The following is a 15,730-nucleotide window of genomic DNA, read 5'->3' as shown; positions in this document are numbered from 1 at the left end:
CACAGAGCTACCTACCTTCTCAACTACAGCAACAACAAAGCAGCAACCTTATCTTAACAACAAAACTAAGTAATGAGACGCTGCACAACTATAATACTATTTGCGCTAGGTGTGGTGCACTACCCTAGCTCGATATCCAACAGTCCCAGAGACACAATTCAAAGGATGCAGATGAAGGATACGGATACCAAAAGCCTAATTTTAATGGTAGGCCTGACGTCTGGAACCTTGAAAAAAATGACACAAGGGAAAACACACAATACGGTACAGAACTATGCTATAAAGTAAAGTGTATTACCTTACAGTTACCACCAAACAAATGGTAACTCAATTACCAGCCACAGGAACAGACAGTGCGTGACCTCACTATGGGAATTATCCCCTACAGTTACAGCCTTCAAACTTCAAACCCACAGTCCTAATGCCTGAAATACTTTCCACCAGCCACCCCTGACACTTACATGAGCCAGAGGCTTATACTGTCTTTCAATAAATGCGCCCAATGAACATTCAATGTCCAGGACTTATTGTCCACTGCTGACTACAGGTCTAAAACCGGATATCCTCATCACCACAGGTCTAGAACCTGAATTGCCTTCACAAGCCTTAAGTCTGAATTCTTATTTTTTTTATTTAATTAAAACTCTTTACTTTTACAAGTTGTACAAAGAAAAAAACCAACATTGTGGAACATATTCAACAAACAGATAAAAGAAAACACTGTATTTCAGAAATATTAGTTCCGCAATATAGCTTGTAAAATGAGTGAAACATAACAAAGTGGGTTTTTTAATAATAATTGTGATGGAGCAAAAAGGTTAGGAAAAAAAAAATTTGAAGAGAGGAAGAAATGTTGGAGGGGGTGAGGGACAGGGGTGCAGAGGGGCCGAGAGTTCTCGGTTACCTGTTACACAGGACATTGGAGCCATGAAGTGTGTACCATGAGGTCCATGACTCGTGGAATTTGGGGAGTGAGTCGTTAAGGAGGCCTGTGATATATTCCATGGATCCATGGATGAAATGTGCCATAGCCTGTTTATCAATTCGGGTCTGATAGGGGGAATAGTTTTTTCCAAGCTCGAGCTGTTAATAGTTTACAAGCTTAACTAATTTGAAGTGCCAGACGGTCCGTTGATTTGCTTATGGAGAGAACAGGTTTGTTGAGTAAAAATATTGCGGGATGTCGTGAACATCGAGAGCTTACAGTTATTTATATGGGTTAACCCATAGCATCATTGTGGGGAATAAGGCCTAAATCATTACTACAGTGTAAATATGGTATATTAATTGAATCCATTGATAAGTTGAACTACTAAAGTGTAAAATGTGAAGACAAAGTCTTCCATTGTCCAGCGTGAATATTTAAATTTTTAGCGACCAATCTGAATTACATTATAATGGAACTAAGATAGATAGGGGGTATACGGCAATTTAGGTCAGCGGGTGCATAGTATTACAATACGCTGACTATATGACTCTTGAATAGCTATAAACTGTTTCAATGTAAGTTGTTGCAATGTCCAACACTGTCCCGCAGTTTATCACAAGCACACTATAAGCGGGCAATCTGGCTATAGTGTAGCATGAATGAGACAGATAACCAATAATAGCCTGAATGTACAAATAATAGAGTGAGAGTACTAATCTAAATATCAACTTTGTTTGGGTATTTGTCCCACATGAGATAGATGTAGGTATGGTTAACCACACACATCCTTACCATCAACATATGATACAATACATAGTTTAATAAATTAGAGCATGCCAAACATTTGACATCTAGCTGGGGCTACCCCATTATCTACAACTACAATAGAAAACAAAGATACGCAGAACATATACAGAAATAATTAAATACAAGATGTTGATACAAGATGTATAAATACTTTAATAATATATAGACATCTTGCTAAAAATTAGTATTGCTAATAGGTGTACAATCACTTTGATCTTAATAACATTTCTTTCTTTGGTTTCACTTTTACCTCTAAAATATCCATAAATAAAAATAATTAAAATATAAGCAGTATTATAATAAAGTAATTTTTCAGAATTTGTAAAACTTTGAGTGCATTCTTTATGCGAGAATCTTTTTCTCTTGCAAATATATACTTAGGGCTAGATTTAGGGTTTGAAGAAGTGGAGATGTTGCCTATAGCAACCAATCAGATTCTAGCTTTCATTTTGTAGAATGCACTAAATAAATGACAGCTAGAATCTGATTGGTTGCTATAGGCAACATCTCCACTTTTTCAAACCCGCCGTTTAGTAAATATACCCCTTAGTCTGTCAGAACAAGGGATGTATGTGGAGGATGACCCAGTATTTTAACTAACAGAAGGGGTGGCACAGGAAAATGAGTGTGGTGATTAGTCCGTTATAGAGTGAGGTAAAATATTTAGGTGGAAGGAGCCGTCCACCAATATCTCCCAATATTTCCTCCTTCCCTGTTCTCTCTATTATCACATATCTCCACTTGCTGAATAAAAAGCCTCCAAATGATGGGAGAAACAGAAGACACATTTATGGTGAAATAAAAATCTCATAAGCATGAATAGTAATGTAAGATACAACAGGTCTGCATACAGTATTTGTAGTGTGTAATTATATTTGTCTTTCTCCCTTCTCTTTTAGGAGCAACCTCCCTCATGGCTCACATGGCAACTGCTGTTTTATTCCTAACAGGGAACTTGCTGTTTATTATTTTTAGTTATTAATGAACCTGTGGAACACCTCCCTATTATAACTGAAAAACTAAAGCTGTAAAAGTCATATTGATTTATAATCATTTGCTTGCCTTTGTATGCAATAAATGCTTTGATCTAAAATGCTATGCTGATCATTCAATATATGATTTTCTTGGCAAAATGTAACTTTTCACTCTATATGGCTATTCTGAATAGTGTTGATTAACCTTTCAAAAGATTTGAACTTGAACTAATTCACTTTTTTGCTTTTAATAAATAGTAATTGTGCATTAAAATGAGTGGAATTATGGCACCTTTAAATTTGTATCTGAAAAGGTTATATGTTGACGTCTTTCCACTAAGAAAAATGTTGTCCGGCGCTCAGAAACAAACAGAATTTAAAAATCACTGTGTCAGCATAAACATAAAGGAGAATTTTGTGCACAATATAGCTATATTGGGGTTAAGCTCACCTGCCGGACGTCAAGGCATCTCCTGTAGGTGAGTCCCTAAGCTAGTGATACAAATTTACATTCAGGGTGTTCCATTTAAAACCTTTCCCTGAATCTCCATCTTATAAAGCCTGCAGCACCTTTGTAGGGAGTGGTCAACTCCCAAAAAACTAGAAAATAGTGAAAGGAAAAAAGGGCGCTTCTTTAAATTAATGAAATGTGTACAAGTGTATAAAATCTTTCCACTAAGAGTTTCAATGAAACATGCAATTTAAATTGTGGTGTCTAAAAATTTGCATATAGCTATATGTATTAATATGGGTAAACTTCACATAAATTCACAGTAGATGATATGATAGCCATTGGCCCTGGCTCTGCTTTAGATGGTACATTTTCTTTTTTTCCAATCTCCACTGCAGTCTCCAGCTGTATAGTAAAGAGTGCATTTTGGCTTAAGGTATCATTCATGTTAATCAGAATTTGCATTATTGGGAAGTTCCTGAATTGTGTGATTCTGATCCAAGACTGCAGTGCACCAGAAAATGTAAAAATGGGCAAACATGGGTCCTACTAATGCTCAGTGGAGAATAATGCGGGATCTGCAGGTAGCTAAAGAATCTTCCTGTTGTGTGACCAATAACACCACTTGAAAGTTGAATCACCATAATATAATGCACGTGATCATAGGCCATGTTTAGGTGGAAAGATAACAAGTTATGCTTTGGATACATTGATTTTAAGATGGTGCTAAGCTAATGCTGAAATAATGTCTCCCATATTTAAGTGTTTATAGAGAGATGAATGGTAGACTAAGCAAGTAGCTTTGAGACACCTGGACAGAGGGATTTATGAAGAGCATGTGTTACGCTGGGTACAAACTCCAGGTTTTTCACCAAACTAACAGGCTGGTAAACGATCCAATATCGCATGAACACTCCAATGATCAGGATTTATCATACTAAAGCATGGTGGCTTAGTGGTTATCACTTCTGCCTCACAGCACTGGGGTCTTGAGTTTCATTCCTGATCTTGACCTTATCTGTGTGGACTTCGTATGTTCTCCCTATGTTTGTGTGTGTTTCCTCCCGCACTTCAAAAACATTTAGACTGTAAGCTCCAATGGGGCAGGGACTGATGTGAGTGAGTTCTCTGTACAGTGTGGAGCTATATAAATAGCTGATGATTGTATAGTTTGATTTCATCACTGGAGTAGAACATGGAAATTATTGTTTTTCTCATATCAAATCAATAATGTTATTATATGCAACCTGTGTTCCTGTATGCAAAATAATATGTATATGTAATATATGTAATAATATGTATATGTAATATATGTATAAATAATACATATTACTTATTATGGCCATTATCAAACATGTGGACAAGTCCATATTTCAGCCCTATTTCAGTTCACCAAAGAAACCAGAATATTGTTTAAAGAAATCCTTTATTTTCAAACATAAGGATAAAAAAGGATTGTAGGGATAACAGCGCTGCTCTAAAAAATATGTATAAAGCTGCCAAAGTGGGTCTGAGTGGGACGAATTCCAAAGCTTCCCAGTTTAAACAGATAAAAAATATACAATGTTGACCCACGGCGCTAGAAATAGCAGCAACACTATAGAAATAGAATGCAACAATTCTCAACATAGATGGTAATATACAAACAGAGGACACTTAGGTAAATAACCAAAAAGATTTATTTTGGCTTGGTACAAAAAAAAGGGGGAAAATAGATACATCCCAGTGGTTAATGTAAAAAATAAAAGAAAAAATATAAATAAAAAGAAAAAAGAAAAAACATAAAAATAATAATAAACAATGAAAATAAATCCAAACTGAATCCAAAATATAGGTCAGAAAAAAAAATCCAGGTAGGTACATATGGTCCAATCGTATACACTGTAGTTAAAAAAGAATATGGTAATGCAAATGTGTATCACAAAAAAGAAGAAAATGGAAAGGTACCTACCTTTCCATTTTCTTCTTTTTTGTGATACACATTTGCATTACCATATTCTTGTTTCAGTTTGGATTTATTTTCATTGTTTATTATTATTTTTATGTTTTTTCTTTTTTCTTTTTATTTATATTTTTTCTTTTATTTCTTACATTAACCACTGGGATGTATCTATTTTCCCCCTTTTTTTTTGTACCAAGCCAAAATAAATCTTTTTTGGTTATTTACCTAAGTGTCCTCTGTATATTACCATCTATGTTGAGAATTGTTTCATTCTATTTCTATAGTGTTGCTGCTATTTCTAGCGCCGTGGGTCAACATTGTATATTTTCAAACATAATAAAGATTTCTAGTAGGTGGGTGTGAAATAAGAATTCCTCACAGTACAGGATAATATGCTAATTATTATTATTTCTTTGATATAACTATATATTTTAATTTTTTAGCTGGTTAGAGGCTTCGGGATCGCGCAGATTAACTGTTTAAACCGTTAATCTGTGGGGTCCAGACTCTGCCGCTTTAAATTAAAATTCATTCAGGTCGCACTGACATCAGACACTACTGCCGGAGAGCTGTCCATTCGGAAGGAGGTCCTGTCATCCTTCTGCTGCCGTTGGATATATGCAGAGTCGGTTTTCAGGTAAATCTTTCTATATTGCTGTTGTTTTTTTTCTAAAATAATTTTTTTCTTTGTAGGTCTTGTCTGTGTCTGATTTCTTGTCATAGTTGAAGCATACCCAACCCAAATCACTACATGCATCTATTCGCATACTAACTGTTTACTTGTGTGTTTTCATTACACAGCCATCTGTCTTCACTGGAGCAGGATTGTGTGATGTGGCAGAGGAAACTGTGACAATGACGCCTCTCAAACAGCAGACAGAATACAGCCAGCAAACCACACAACCAACTACACAGCCAACCACACAGTAACACACACAGGACACTGAGCAAGCCACCCAGCCACAAGAGCAAAAACTGGCGCGAACAAAGCCACATCCTGACTTGCAAGATAATAATATTGGCAAACCATTTAATGCAACTAGAGATCATTGTGAATTGTTGAAAGCGTCAGCAATCGAAAAAATTAAATAGCTGCCAATTGAGTAAAGACTGGAGGTAGACCGTTTATCTAACGAGCTGCTCTATAGGGCGCTGAGGGAGAAAATTACACATTACACTAGATTGACAGACTGCCCCCCCCACATAAGCAGGATATATTTCTGTCTTCCCCATCCCATATATTTTGTCCGCTCCCTTCCCACAGGCAACATCACATGATGAGATATAAAGCCAGTATCCCTCCTGCCTATAGGGCTTCCACACCAACCAGCAACGCACGCATGCTGCAATATAGTGCGAGTCCTTCCTCATTGGAAACCATGGAACACTACCACTAAGAACACCTGTGACTTTTATGTTTACATTTTAATTGCTTTGATTGGTTTTTAATACGTTAATACATTATTTAAAATTTTATTAAAGCTGATTTCTGTTTAAAACTTTCCTCTATTATATTTAGGATTCCAAGCAGGGCTTCCACTGTATGCTCTCTGCTGGTTGTTTTTAATATGTTAATATGTTCAGTTTCTATTTTAATTTAAAAAAAATCTTATATAAAATCAGACTATTTCTTTCACTAACCTTCATATATTGTCCCTGGAGAACTTGTATGATAGCCTCACAGGTCTCAGGTATGATCAAACATGGAGTGAAAGAAAACATATAACAAGAGTCATAACAGCACACATAATAAACAAGGAAGAGGAACACTACAGTGGTGCGCAACACAGGGGACCCATGCGGAGGTAAAACTGGAAACCTCGGGGTGCCAAAAGGCGATCAGGCCTCCGAACAAAAGAAAGTGGAAAATCCCTCTGCACTTCCTTTCAACAAGACAAGCAACGCATGTCATGGGTCAGCCTCACCAAAGCCTAAAGTGCAATAGATGGCCGAACATACTTTCTAAAACACTTTGACTTCCACCTACCCAAAGCCATAATAGACTGCTCCGAAACACCCTCCTCAGCCGCTTCTGTAGCCGCTCCTATTCTAAAAGAATGAGTCCCATAGTCTGCAGTATTCAAGCCGAGCTTAGCAAAACATCTCTTAAAGATAGCTGAAAACTGGTACTTTGTAAGGGGGTATCCATCACGGTTGCTAAGTCAAATACCACCAGGGGCGGGGGCCATATCTCTATACAATCTAGTTAGCTCAACTGAGCAAACTGCAATATCCCTATTGCTATGGAAGGTAATCCACCGCCCTCTACCCAATGGATCAGTCTTCGATCTATGTAGAGTGGCTGCGTGTGATCGAGCTTGGCAGTAAATTGGCTAAGGCAAAATGCCCCTTTCCTGCCCCATTGACTCTTCGTAATTGTAGGCTGCAATAAGAGTCCTTTGCACATGAAAACGCAGCAGGCAGGGCTGAGCTTATTGGGGTATGGTCCGGTTCTGGGCACACACAGATTGATTTTGCTTATGATACGCTCAAATGAATGCCTTAATGAATCAGACCCAAGGACTCCATTAAGTTTCTGGATAGTTTTAAACAAAGTTACAATTGGGACCCCTTGGCTCAAGGTTCCAAATAAACACCTAAACTAGTAGAGTTGATGGTAATTTAACAATTTAACAAGGTATCTCTCCTTGACTTTAACAACAGATAACAAGCATACAAAAACTGCGCTCATACCAGAAATGTGTCATGAATTAGTGATAATGATACTATGGACTTATAGATTAGTTTATGGTGTTATACTAGATAGAATGAATCTTCTCAATTTGTTGTAATTCAAGGTATCAGTAGGTGGATATAGAATATATATTGATATAGGTGATTGATAATAATGTCCAGGTAGATTGATGTTAATATTCCAGATTGATCATATAATGTCTTCAGTGCCGCAATATTAATGGAATTGATAGATTGAACAAATTTTACGAGTTGTAACCAATCCATAGCATAGTGGAGCTTAGGATTCAGAAGTAAATTTGTGCGTTCCACTATGGAACGCAGAATTCCACATAATTGAGAATGATGTGACTTTTATGGTGCTTGATTATTATATTATTATATTGACTATTTTGTCTGGCCTACAAATTATGAGTGCAACTGGTAGGGCTGCGCTATATTGATTTGGTAATGTGCATTTTAATATTACTGTCCAGATTGGTCTTAATTTCTTTTAGTTTTAATTATGTCCTGCTTTGCTCTTATAGGCTCATTGTTTAATCAGGAAGGTGTCTTAACAATATTTAGTATTGTGCTTTTTATTGTTATAGATAGTCTCTTTTTATTGTCTTATTTTTAATATCTCCTCCCCCCACCCTCTCCCTGTTGAAGTCCCGCAGGGCTCTGTTCTCGGTCCTTTACTCTTCTCGCTCTATACTTCCTCACTTAGCGCTCTCATCTCCTCCTTTGGTTTTCAGTATCACCTCTATGCTGACGACATTCAACTCTACATCTCTTCACCTGATCTTTCCCCCACCCTCCTCGCTCAGGTATCTGACTGCCTCTCCGCCATCTCCTCCTGGATGTCGGAGCGCTTTCTCAAAATCAACATTTCCAAAACTGAACCCATTGTCTTTCCTCCTCCCAACCACCCATCCCACCATGACCTCTCCATTGTCGTTAACAACACTACCATCTCCTCTGTCACCCAACTCCGCTGCTTGGGTGTCACCCTTGACTCCTCTCTCTCTTTTGCCCCCCACATTCATTCCCTTGCCCAAGCCTGTCGCTTCCAACTACGCAACATCGCCCGCATCCGTCCCTTTCTCTCTCAGGAGGCCACCAAAACCATCATACACGCGCTCATCATCTCCCGCCTGGATTACTGCAACCTCCTCCTCACCGGCCTCCCCCACACTCATCTCTCCCCCCTCCGCTCTATACTTAACGCGGCCGCAAGACTCATCTACCTCTCACACCGCTCCTCCTCTGCCTCCCCTCTCTGCCTTGCCCTTCACTGGCTCCCCTTCCCCTACATAATTCTTTTCAAACTCCTCACCACCACTTACAAGGCTCTCTCCCACTCTACTGCCCCTTATATCTCCATTCTCCTCTCCATTCACACTCCCGCCCGCTCCCTGCGCTTGGCCAATGACCGTCGCCTCTCCTCCACTCTGATCACCTCTTCCCATTCCAGAATCCAGGACTTTTCCCGTGCAGCCCCCCTTCACTGGAATGACCTCCCTCACTCCATCCGCCTCTCTCCCACTCTGTGCTCCTTCAAACGTCCACTCAAAACTCAGCTCTTTCTCAAAGCCTACCACCCATCCACTTAACCCCTATCTTCTCCACTCATTCTCCCCTCTCTCCCATTGCCTCAACGGCTTCTCTTGTGCCTGGTCTGTCAACCCTCCCTTAGGATGTAAGCTCGAATGAGCAGGGCCCTCTTCCCTCCTGTCTCCTCACCTGTTCTTCTGCTCCGTGCTTATTGCAGCAGCCTGCCTGGAATTTCTGAAGTATTGGTATTTTTGTTTATTGTTCTGTACTGTGTCACCCTGTATAGTCTACTGTTTGTACTGTGTACGGTGCTGCGGAAATCTTGTGGTGCCTAACAAATAAATGATAATAATAATAATAATAATATCTTATTAACATTAAAATTTGTTCTGTACATATGCACGTGATTTATGTATTCTATCGTCATCCCAAGTAGATTCATTCTATCTAGTATAACACCATATCCCAATCTATTAGTCCATGGTATCCTTATCATTAATTCATGACACATTTTTGGTATCCGCACAGGAATTTGTATGTTTGTTATCTATAGTTTTAAACAACATAGACCATTTCTGAGGAATATTCAGTCATATGGAAATAATAGATAAAAATTTGTAAGACTTTAGTAAAGTTATCGATAACCATTGGGAAGAAAGTGAGGGTGCTCTAACAACTAATAGAAATTAAAATCTAAATAGTGGGGATATGAGTGGTTCTCAGGTAGTGGGGAGTAAGAAAGGTTGTAGAAGGAGGGAAGGGGGAGAGTGAGTAGACCTCTCAAACAGAGAGTGATTGCCTACTAAACTGGTGCCCACAGAATTCTTATAAGAAATTATTACTACCGCAGAGTACGATAAACCTAAAATGGGTGCCGGGTTTGGAAGTGCAACTAAGAATCGACGGAAAAGTAAATAAGTTAGGGAATCTAATGGGCTCTCCCGTCCCTATAACTCTAAGTTTGTGTGGGTTTGGAGAAGCAAGAGTAGGATACAGCATGGAAAACAACTCTATAGCAAAGTTTAAGAACTGTTAATGAATACAAGCAACATATTAGAACAGATTGGCCCTAAATAGAAAACAAAGGAGTAGGTATACAATTAGGCCAATATGGTGGCTAAGTGGTTCACTTCTGCCTCACAGTGCTGGGGTCATGAGTTCAATTCCTGACCATGACCTTATCTGTGTGGAGTTTGTATGTTCTCCCTGTGTTTGCGTGGGTTTCCTCCGGGTGCTCTGGTTTCCTTCCACCCTCCAAAAACATACTAGTAAGTCAATTGGCTGCTATCAAAATTGACCCTAGTCTCTCTCTGTCTGTGTGTGTGTGTGTATGTCAGGGAATTTAGACTGTAAGCTCCAATGGGGCAGGGACTGATGTGAATAAGTTCTCTGTACAGCTCTGCGGAATCAGTGGCACTATATAAATAAATGGTGATGATGATGATGATATGTGCCTTTCAGGATGCAAATCGTGATGACTGTGATCTTACGGGATCTTGGCAGTCAGAAAAGATTTTGGGGATGATGTTGTAGATGCAACTAACAAAGTAGATATTGTCCTTCAATCAGATTCTGTAAGGAGACTTGCTTGCCTCCCACATCTGCAATACATCAGAAGGGGAATCCCCATCTATATTTATAACCATTCTCTCAAAAGGAGCTAGTGACATTTTTGAGTTTGCTTCTCTTGGCTATCGTAATAAAAGCAAGAACTTGAAAATCTGAATTCTGTAATTTTCAAAAAGCATGTGGGTAGAGATTCGAATAGCTACTATCATCTCTTCTTTAATTTTAAATGAGAGCAACTTTAGGATGGCATACTGGCTGTGAGTCATTAGGGCGAGATCAAAGTGTTTTATGACCTCTTTTTATTCATATATTTTCATAATTGCAAATTGTTTCTATGTTTCTCATTTTCCAGACACTCATTTCACAATAATCATGAGAGTCTTTATTTTGAAATCTGAGGTTGGATTCCATCTTGTTTTCAAGTGTCATGGACTATTTAGGGAGTACAGCCATCTAATTTTTAAGGTCAACAATTGCTGTTAGCAAATTTGCAGAGAAAGAGTTTGCCATCCCCACTATTAAATTCCTTACTTCTACAATGTCAGCTTTTGTTAAGGGGGTAGCTGAGTTTGGCTTTCATAGCTGTAGAGGCCAGAGGTGGACAAGGTGTTGGTGAACATGATATAGCTTAGACAGATGAAGATGACATAGCTTTTATGGGAAATTGTCTGAACCCTTTAGCGGAGGACTTGCACGAAGAGTTGAGCAATGTGGATGTTATGTCTTTTTTGTGCTGATATCAGGCTGGGTGGATGAGGTATAAAGATGTTTTATTTGAAGGTCATACCATTGAGCTATAGAGGATAGTATTTTGTTCACTGCCACAGAATGTGTATTAAATGACTGGAATGGCAGTGATGAACTGTTAATTGTTTCTCAGTTATTAGTACTAGTGTAAGAGGTCCACTGGGAGAGGGGTAGGGATGTCCGAGTGCCCAAACCGCTGCACGGGATAAAGGCCCCAGTCTTCTTGTGCAGGGCACTCATTTTGCTGTAAGGGGAAAGGGTAAGTACGGGAGGGACAGCTCCATAAGGTGAGTGTACCAAGGGAACAGCCCTCGTCGTGGCTACACTCACGAGCGCGAGTCTACGATGGCGACTTCCTCTATCTCTTCTGCTCTAGAGGTCCTTGCTCACTGAGGTCTTCCACACACCTGGTCTTACGGCCAAGACCTGAAAAACAAGGGAGAGAAAGCCACAAAGCACAATTCCTTCCCCAACACCCCAGACACTCACTCAGTCCCGAGGAAACGCTTTGGAACGCACCGTACCCTTGACCTCCGCGACCGGGACTCTCCTACTCACCCATCTTCGGTCATCCGGGGCCACTGGCACGCTGACACTACGCAGGCCTCCGCCCGTGGCTCGAGCCCCTGCTGTTAAGCCGACCTTGTCCTGGGGCTCAGGACTTTAGGTGTCCTCACGGACAGGTGGAGGGGTTCTGTAGACCGCTCCAGTATGCTACTGCTTAATTACCAAGGGACCAAGTGTCTCCTACACTACTCAGGGACCTAGCGTCCTACTAGCCCTGGGCACAATGCCCACTACTTACTATAAGGGCCTACTGCCCTGCTAACCATCAGGGATCTGCTGTCCCTCTAACCGCAATGACCAAATGTCCTTCTACACTACAGGGCAGCCCCCCTGCTACGCTGGTGGGAGCCTATCGCTCCCCTTCCCCAGAGGTCTGTGCCTCTCTACACTCAAAGGGCCTGGTGAGAGTAATATACTCTGTGCAGGAAACAGACCCTCCAGCCGCCGTGCCTCTTCTCCTGTTCAGCGCTGCACCAGACTCCTTGGCGGGGTGCTCTTAGCCCTTACTAGGGCTACCCACTGCTGGTTGCCACGCTGGCATCTTTTCCGGCGTCTTTGTGTGGCAGGGTAGCTCACAGCCCTTACAAGGGCTCCCTGCCACTTCCCCCGGCGTCTCTGGCACTGGGCTACCCTCCCCGTCCTCTTCTTCTGCCTCTGCCAAGATGTCAGCGCCCAGCAGCTTATAAAGCCGCAGGCGCGCCGACGTCATTGGTTGGCTCGTGGTGGCGCCAAAAGTTTGAATGGCCGGAGGCGATCCAGGATTGGCTCGCCTGTCCGGCCACTGATTGGCCAACAACTGGAAATGAGCCCTGATTGGCTTACTTGCTTGCTGCCACCGGGACCTGTGGAAAGAGAGAGATGATACAAACTGCTGGAATGCCGGCATGGTGGGTAGCTCTTTCCTTCTTCTTTCTTTGCCCTCTTATCGGGCACAGCCGTTTCTCCACGCTAGTGTTAATATCACTCAAAAGCTACTGTCACTGTTCTTTGTTTAAGTGGCCACAAGATGGCAGCAAAGTTATATATGCAGTGGCTGTAAAACAAGAGTCCCAACATGTTAATGGGTGTTCAATACATACTAGTATAAAAATATATTACAAATTGAAAAGAACTCATGTTTGTTATAAGATTCCAGTGATTTATAGCCCTGTTTCTTTCTCTTATGATACAGGTTGAATAGGAGAACTGTGTGTCTGTTCTAAAACATGGAAGTGTATTTGTGAACATGTGCTGTATTCTTAAGAGAAAGAGGATCAACATACAGAGACAAAGTGAAGAGTACTGCTGTGGCTCTTAGAAATTGAGCTGTGCACCCTGGTTGGGTTGTATAGATTTTAAAAAGTTCATGTAGCAACTCTTGGGGTTTACAAAGATCAGGTACCAATTTGTGAAGAAAGTTCAGAGACATGACCTCTTGGGGCATGCAAAATTTGAGCTAGTTATCTGGTGTTTGAAATACCTGCTTTTCTCCTGATCAAAATGCTGGGGTAGAGAATAACCTCAAAGTTCTTAGATGGTGACAGGAGTGTTAATTGCTGCTGATTAGGAGGAGGGCATACAGAGGCTAGTGAAGCCAATGGTGTCAGTGCCCAGTCAGTGTACTCAGTGGTGTTTGAAGACAAATCCAACTGTAAAATTATTGATCAGTGAGGTTGTGAATGCCTATGATGGGTGCGCTTAATCGATCAGCTTCTATGTCTGTCCGTCACTTGTATAAGTTTAGATGTATAGAGATTATGAGAAGCACTCCCAGGAGCAACAGAAAGATCATATCAAATGTCCAGGTCCCACCTAAAAACATTTCTTATTTGAAGCATTTTCTCCCTTTTGATTCAAGTTTTATCTGGGATGATATTGGGCAAGCAAGGGTCAGACTTCTACTGTGGTGCTTTGCAAAGCAGCTGGATGGTGATCTTTTCATACTTTTGCTAGTCATTATTATCTGGATATCTTATTCTCCTTGGTTCTCAGTTCACCCACAAAATTTTTTTTTTTCATTTGCAGCATATATGGCATATACAGCTGTTCTTGTGTGGCTCTCCCTACTGTATTGCTTTGGAATTATGGCTGCCACGGAGGAGTGAAGAGGGTAGTGTGTGGATTATACTAACTAATAATTCCTTTTCCTCAAAAGACTCAATGACAGCCCACTTTACCACCAATGCTTGTAATGTTTTGTTGTAAATATTTTTCAAAAGAAAGCTTGGGATGTCACTCAAAGACAAAGAGGAAAAGAATATGCTACCTTATGTGCCATCTAGAGTGTATTTTTTCGGTGGAAGTCAGCATATAAATGCTGACTACCCCGACAAGACTTACGCCGACGTCTTCACAGTGAACGGCTCCTTCCCAACCAGGCTCCAGGACGAATAAAGTGACCAATGACTGCAAGGCATTGCGATGAATGAAGATGCCGGCGACAGTTGATGACGTCACTGGCGACCGCGACGCTGTTATCGGTGCTGTTAAGAGGGTAATGTAAGTATACGGGCATGGACAATGTACTTTGCAAAGCATTGTACATTGTCCATGCCCGCATATTTACATTACCCTCTTAACAGCACCGATAACAGTTTTGCGGTCGCCAGTGACGTCATCAACTCGTGCCTCGTTTTCATTCATCGCGTTCACTTCAGTCTTCCTGAAGCCTGGTCGGGAAGGAGCCGTTCGCTGTGAACATGTCAGGGTAAGTCTTGTCGGAATAATGATCATCATTATTTCGTACCGCACCTGCATTTTTTAACCTTTACCTAAACTGGAAAGGGAAGTTAAGGCTGCCAGAGAGTCTTTAGAATAAAAGGAATTATCAGTATTCATAATATCCATAGGGCAGAGTTGCTGGGGTTATGTCATTGTAAAATCGGATCATGGACCCCTTAAATTTCACTGGGGTGAGTTTCCTTATTACTTAGATGACATTTTTTTCTAAAAGCAGAAATAATATAAGCATAGGATAACCTCTTGAGGCAAAATTTAGGATTGTGGCTCCAACCTAAAGGCTTTATGCATTCTGTCCATGCCGTACCTCTCTGCTCCCATTTCTGCAACTACGTTATATAATAGATGCTAGAGATATGCTTCCAAATTCTTGAGTTTGATGTCCTATAGGATATAACATAGCAAGAGGCACCATTAACTTATGAATTATAGGGCAAGCATAATTTATTAATTTAGGGGCAAAATTAATTTATAATGAAATTAACAGGCAATATTATTTTATAATTCAAATTAAGGGAGCATGGTGTTTGATGGCACTTGTAGTGCCACAATAGTGTAGCATAGATGGTTAATTCAATATTGCTTTTTTAGCAGTCAAATAATATTGTCCACTTACTTTCATTATAAATTAATGTTGCCATCATAAGTTCATTGAAAAATAATTTTGCCACCTTAGTTAAAAAATAATGCCTGTCCCATAGTTCATAAGTTAATGGTGGTATTTCCACAGTTTCCCCAGTGGTTTGCAAGCAATTTGCTTGATACATCTCACATGTTCTACTCTAATCATGGCTATT

Source organism: Mixophyes fleayi, chromosome 7 (genome assembly GCF_038048845.1).
Source record: "Mixophyes fleayi isolate aMixFle1 chromosome 7, aMixFle1.hap1, whole genome shotgun sequence".
Classification (NCBI taxonomy): Eukaryota; Metazoa; Chordata; class Amphibia; order Anura; family Limnodynastidae; genus Mixophyes; species Mixophyes fleayi.
This window is presented reverse-complemented; position numbering follows the sequence as displayed.